Below are 7488 nucleotides of genomic sequence, written 5' to 3' on the forward strand. Positions count from 1 at the left end.
TATGACATGGTTTATTCTAGCTGTAATCCTTTGCTTATCTGTAATCTCCCCTTTAAACAATGAGAAATCTGCTGAGTTTATAGTTATATATCATTGCTCGAATGGCTTTTCACTTTCTTTTTTTTTTATTAATTAATTTACTTATTTTTGTTACAGATGTTTCTCCTTTTCCCCCAACTGGTTCCCCCCTTTCCCTCCTTCCCCATCCTGTCCCCAGCTTTGTTGTCTACGTCCATTGTTCATGCATACATGCATATAAGTTCTGTGGTCTATCTTTCCCCCACCACCCCCTCTTCTGGCGGTTGTCAGTCTGTACCCCACTTTCACGCCTCTGAGACTACCCCATTCCTCAGACTGTTTTGTTCATTATATTCCACAAATAAGTGAGATCATATGATACTTGTCTTTCTCTGTTTGGCTTGTTTCACTTAGGATAATACTTTCCAGGTCTCTCCATGTCGTCTCAAAGGATAAGAGATCTTTCTTTCTTACAGCTGCGTAGTACTCCATTGTGTATATGTACCACTGCTTTTTTATCCATTCGTCTACTAATGGACACTCGGGCTGTTTCCAGATCTTAGCTATTGTAAATAGTGCTGCTATGAACATGGGGGTACATATATTCTTTCAGATTCATGTTTCAGGTTTCTTAGGATATATTCCTAGAAGTGGGATCACAGGGTCAAATGGAAGTTCAATTTTTAATTTTTTGAGGTAACACCATATTGTTTTCCATAGTGGCTGCACCAGTCTGCATTCCCATCAGCAGTGTACTAGAGTCCCCTTTTCTCCACACCCTCGCCAACACTTGTTTGATGATTTGTTGATGGCGGCCATTCTGACAGGTGTGAGGTGATACTTGTCCTCGGATAGAGGACATATCAGATATTAAACTGATAAGAACAGATACTACCAAAAAGCCGAGAAGCGATGGCTTTTCACTTTCATCTTCCTTTGGTGGTAGAGATATAGTCGCCTTTTCCAATATAATTCCCCAAATTGTTGAATTTTATTTTCCAATTCCTTTCTCTTCTGTTTTTAAATCAGCAATTGTTTCTGTGCGTGTCCCTCTTTTATAATGACTTGACACACATAGCACCTAATAACCCCTGTATTTCCTAATATTCTGTGTTTAACATTTTTGATGTAGATACAACTTTATTAGGCACATGAGCTAGCTTCCAAGGATTACAGAAATTTTCTCTACCACCTGTTTAAACATTCTTCCAACCTTCTAGATCTGCTTCCACCAGCCACTCAGAAACAATGTCTTACATAACTCTGACAGCACCAAAGTCCGAGAAAATATTCTTTTGAAGTAATATTTCAACAACTTCATGTCCCAGTAATTATTTCTATAAACCCTCTCCAAAATGCTATTATCAGAAAATGAATTTCACAGAGACGTGGAGAATGGAAGTCAACTGACCCTCCCATGTAGGGCACCTGATTTACAGCAGAAAAAGCAGAGGCGTGCCTTGACAGCGCCTCAGGAGGAACAATATTCTCAGGAAAAAACTAGGTTCTGCTCAGGGTTGTAACGTGAAGGAAACATTAAGAGAAGTGGCTTAGGACAAAGAGTGGATGTTCTGATATAGGAAACTTGTTCCTAAGGCAAATGTGAGTCTGTAAAGTCAGGAAGGGTTGAGAGATGGATTCTGATCAGAGTAACCCTATGGAGCACAGTGATGGTTAATCTGAGTCACTCCTAACGGTGACTCAGGTAAGTGAAGATATGAAACATTTTGAGCTAAATGACACTGAAATCAAGCAACACAACCATTTGCAAAATAGGTCGCAGGTGTCACTACCAAAAAGAAGAGAGAAAATTCAGAAACTCTTACTCTGGGACACTATTTTTTTTTTTTTTTTTACCCTAAACAGAAATGTTGTTACTTGCATGCTGTTGGACATGTAACTTGCTCAAAAAATACTTGTTGGATGAACAAATATGGAACCAAAACCCAAATAAGGACATCAATGACAATAGCATTACATGGGAACAAAAGAAGAACATTGACCTTGCTGTCAGGAAGTTGGGTCATGATCTCAGAGCTGTGGCTTCTAGACCTTCTGAACTATTATGTGTAACTATACCTCACTGGAACTTTTCAGTGTCTGAAAATGTGGAAAGGAATTAAAAATGAAGAAGAAATTAGAGTGTTTTCAAGCTTCTTTTTTTTATGAAAATTTCATAACAACTCCCCTTTATCCACCATTCACAAGGGGATGAATTCTCTTTCTGTTCAATATTTGCTATGCTTAGGAAATAAAGTGAGGACAAACTGCAAAACTGGCATCTTTGACAACCTTCAATTTGCTGTCATGCATTTCCCAGTCTATCATGGTGCTCTATACCACCAGCAGCAATTATCTTTGTACTAACAAACCCCACTGTTAGTCTGGCATGGAGCTACTCACCTACAGAGTTTCTAATTATTGATGCGTTTTTCTTTTTCAAAATGTTAGACAGTGTTTATGTGTAATCATCTGGTTTACCTACTGTGGAAATCCTATCCACTAGTACAAATGTGGATAGTTTCAATTCTCTCTTGTTTAATTTGAGCCTCAGAGTCCCATAAATTCGTAGAAGAAAAATAATGAGTCTCTACAATATTTAAATTTTGTTTTCTAATTATCTCAATGAATTATTCAACTGGTTGTGATTACTAAGCCTAGGAGGATGCTGCCTGATTGGTGATTATATAGTAATGTTATATTTTTTCATTGATTATGCTAATTTTCTTTATAGTGTACTGAATAAAAAATTGCTAGCACCTGCCTCTCACATCATGAAAGAAACCTGGCAAATATTATTGACCCAGACAGCTTATTTTGCCTGTAGAATTTATATAAAACTGTTTTAGATTATACATTTTTTTACACAAAATTATGTTGTTTTTTGGCATTTTTCTTCTATGTAATTTGGTGTGCATATAATTTTAGGTAATGATACTCAGAGATGAGAAATATAATTTGTCTAGGGTAAATAAATTATTCAGAACTATGTCTATTTTCGGTATTTTTCCTAATATGTAGCTGTTATGCTCCTTCTTCCCTATTTCCTAGTTCCAAACAAATACCTTCTATTATTTTTCTGGCATTTTTCACTGACTTTTTAAGTAAATAATTATGGCATTATCATCAATATGAAATTTAAAACTCTACTTATACTCAACAAATATTTTTCATATTGTAGTTAATTTATCCATTTGTTATTTGTGTTCTCTTTAAATACAAAACATTCATGAAGCTTTTAAAGCTTAATTCATTATCTTTTCCCATTGTTTATGTAGCATAAGAGTCTACACTGTATAGACAGAATGTCTAGGTAGAAATTCAGGTGCTAACACTATGTGATCTTGATTAAGGTACTTGAAACTTCTCTGCCTCTCTTTTCTCTGTTCAGAAAACACAACAATAGTAACCATCTAGTGGGACCAACCAAAGACTTAAGGAACATGAGCTTAACTGCTTAAAAAAGTCTCTGGCATATAACAATCACATAAAGAACTTACCAACATTTAAATTTATCAAAATCAGTTCAGGCCATAGATACAGATAGATGGATAGATAGATACATGGTAGAAAGATAGAAAGGGAAAGATAGAAAGGGAAAGAAAGAAAGAAAGAAAGAAAGAAAGAGAGAGAGAGAGAGAGAGAGAGAGAGAGAAAGGAGGGAGGGAGGGAGGGAGGGAGGAAGGAAGGAAGGAAGGAAGGAAGGAAGGAAGGAAGGAAGGAAGGAAGGAAGGAAGGAAGGAAGGAAAGAAAGAAAAGAAAGAAAATTCATTTTATCTGTATTACATTTAACAGGAAGTTCAGTTTAAGTGCATCTTTGGAAATAGGCACATATAACAAATTCCCTTTGGAAAGTGACTAATGATGTATACAGAAACCAGAAGACTTGATCAATGTATCAGCTACATGTTTTCTCTAAAAAGCAAAATAACAGTTATTCTTCATCAGTATTTTCAAATAGAAGTGCAATAAAATATTATCATCTTTTTAAAATATTCAGTGACAAAAATGTAAAAGCTCCACTATATGAGTCCAAATACTGCCATGTATGCATTTATGTTTCTAGTGAAACCAGGAACTAAGACTGATATGTACATAGTGTTTCATTCCCTTCTAATTCTACATGGCTCCTATCACGACTTCTTTCTCTTTTTAAGCTTCATTCTTCTGCTCAACTCTGAGACTACCTAATTTAAGGCTTAAGCATGTCCCAGCTTCTAAATAATTATTCTCAAAGGTTCTCAAACGTCAGACACAACCTGCTTAAAAAAGCCTTTAACATTAATTTAAAATAAATTCCCAAGTCTACTCCAGACCTACTGAATGAGAATTTCGGCAGAGGATACCCAGAAATTGGCAACATTATAAAATATCACAGATGCTTCTTAATTAGGCCCAGTGAATTTTGAAAACAACTGTTCTGTGAACAAAGAATTTCTGAAGAGAAACTGTAAAGCACCTAAGCTCATGTTTTTTGGATTTTGCATCATCACCCTTGTTGCTCATCTCAAACTGGTCTTGTGATCAATTTTCGATATATACTCTGTGTCTCAGAACTAGTTTCAAAATTATACCCCCGATCTGATGAACAGAATGTTTTCTGTATAAGATAATGTTTGAATCTGACCCTCTTTTTGATTGTGTTACTTTTTCTACTCATCTAAGATGGGAAGGCACCTTCATTGTCAGTCTCCATCCCTAGTAAGATTGTTTCTCTGTTCCCATACTCTTTATTTTAATGCAATCTTTCTCTGACATTGTTTGGGTACTGTGTGTGGATTCCCTATAATTCACTGTACTGTGTAATCTTTTGTTGGGACATAATTTTATGTTTAAAAAAATTGTTTTCCTAAATACAATTATTTTCTTAACAACCTTCTTCTGTTTATCATTATATACAGACTCCCTCCCCTCGTCCCCTAGCAACATAACCTACGTAGTTAATGTGGCTGGATTCTCAGCATTTACATCTGGTTCTCTCTGTGAAGCAGACACGAGACATCTCAGGTTGCCCCCCTCCCATAGGTCCATGTATGTATGATAACTTTATAATCATAGTCAACTTACAAACCCAAACTATTTCCAAATATAGTTTTTATATCTTCAATTTTAAAACATTTGCCTCAGAATTAATATGGTTATTGAACAGTAAAAGATGAACAAACGTTTAAAGACTATCTTGTATCTGAATGTTGATTCTCTTCTTTGGTTAGAGAATAAGACTAAGAGCAACAGTGGCTTGTGATCCTCAGCTTTTCATCTGCAAAAGTGGACTGCTCCCATGAACAAGTACAGCCACAAGTCTGAATGTCAAACTGCTCCGCTAGTAAAAACTTGTCAAATATTAGGATTAGACAGGATTCTTTCTTGACATGGAAATGGGGAATGATGTCAACACCTGGCAGCCAGTAATCCCTCCCGCCTCCTTCTCCTGCATACATGCACACATACCCGGGCTCCGCCACACTGTGCTCACATTATTTGTAATTTGTCAGAATCAGTGTGACCCTGAGATTTGTTATTAACCACGAATACTTTTCATCTCTAGCTATTAATTGTAATTATTTTTCTTTTCTTTTTTTTTTGGCTCTTTGCCTAAATTGATTGTATGTATTTATTCAACATGGTTAAATTTGCTATGAAAGAAATATAAATAATTGAAGAAAATTTTGTTTCACGTATGTAACAAAAGTTAATGTTTATATTAAGTACTATTTATTAAGATTCTCTTAAATGACAGATAAAATGGTTAGTGGTTTTCTATGAATTATCTCAAATGATCTTCACAACAACCTCATAAAAGATATATCTTTATCCTTACATTCTACATGAGAAAATTGAGCTTTATGAAGCTTAATTACATTTTCCCAAAATCACATTATAAATTAAAATTCAATTTTCTATCACTCCAAGAAATCTGCATTTTGTACTCTGCTGTGTATTGTTTTCTACTCTGCTGTGTTGTTTCACTCATCATTATTGTTAGAATCTAAAGAGTAGTTCAAATGAACATCAGAAACTAATTAAAAAATCTCATAGTATAATAAGAGAAATGATTTTCTATGAAGACACATATAAAAGTTATCGTTATAATAACGATACTCATCTTCGGAGGCTATACAACTAATTAAATGCTTCTTCCTTTACTTAAAATATTTTTTGGAACTCTTCTTTGGGTCATTATTCAGAAACAATTTACTAGTACCAAATAAAATTAGTCTCAGAGCAATGCATTTTGGCACAGTTCATTGTTTTGCTCAATATGATAACCACCTTTTAAAAAAATCTGACTCAGCTTTTACTGACTTTGGGTGACTCTGAACTGCTTTTCTGCATTGACTACAAATGAAAGCCTCACAGTAATAGCTTTCTTCTTCTTCTTTTTAAAACTTTTTTTTTAATATTGTTGACACTATCACAGAAGTCCCTATTTTCCCCTCTTTTGCCTACCTCCCCTCAGTCCCTGCCCCCTGCCTCTTCCCTAGCCTTCACCTTGTGTGGAATGAGACTCAGTCTGCAGATGACCTTTTAGAGAAAGAACTAAAAAGAGAGCTAAGGCAGTATGAGTTTCCTAAAGAAATGAAAGTAGCCCAGCTGTGTGGCTCAGTGGATTGAGCATGGTACCACATACTGAGAAGTCCTGGTCAGGGCACATGCCCGGGTTGTGGGGTTGATCCCCATTGGGGGGCATGAAAGAGGCAGGCGATCCAAGTATCTCTCGCATTAATATTTTTATCTCTCGCTCTAAAAAATTCAATAAAAATGTATTTAAAAAGGAAAAAGAAAATCAAAGCAGATTGAGTGTGGTCTCGTGGAATATAAGAAGTGACGAATCTCAAAATGGGGCCAAAAATTGTAGAATGAAGCAATGGATGCTAATTGTAGAAAACAATTAGCTTTGTGGTATTTTTTCAAGTATGTGAGGTATAATTTATATACAATATAATTCTTGCTTGTAAAAGGATTCGTTCATTGAATTCTAATGAAAGTATATAGTTAGGTAATGCGCAACACAATCATGGTATAAAACACCTTTATCATCCTTAAAAGAGTTTTTATATGGCTACTTATAGTCAGGATCTATCCTCATTCCATCTCCTGGAAACCACTGATTTTGACAGTTAAAATATCTATAATTCTTCCTCTAAAGCATCTTTGTTTTGTATTTATCTCAAGTATCTTGTTATGTCTCTTGATTATTCACTTTATAAGAGAGAACACACTTTCATAACCTGTAGCATACAGCCCAATTTTATTGGATGTCTTTGTTAGTGTAGGTTGCTTATTAATGTCTCTGTTTCCAGAAACTACTTATTAAATGATTCTGACATTAGAATTCCCTGTCTAACACATTAAACACAGGAAGCTCTGATGCGTGGTTCTGTTATAAACACACATGGCAAGATAAAAACTAACATTTATAGATTTCTAAATCACACAAATAATTACATATATTCATCAAATATATGG

General features: G+C 35.1%; 1 pseudogene; it reads right to left on the reverse strand.

Annotated features, from left to right (window-relative positions):
• Nucleotides 1-861: 861 nt before the first annotated feature.
• On the reverse strand, nt 862-913 carry LOC118623136 (annotated as a pseudogene).
• Nucleotides 914-7488: the final 6575 nt, after the last annotated feature.

The sequence above is a fragment of the Molossus molossus genome, unplaced genomic scaffold, assembly GCF_014108415.1.
Source record: "Molossus molossus isolate mMolMol1 unplaced genomic scaffold, mMolMol1.p scaffold_m16_p_9, whole genome shotgun sequence".
Taxonomy (NCBI): Eukaryota; Metazoa; Chordata; class Mammalia; order Chiroptera; family Molossidae; genus Molossus; species Molossus molossus.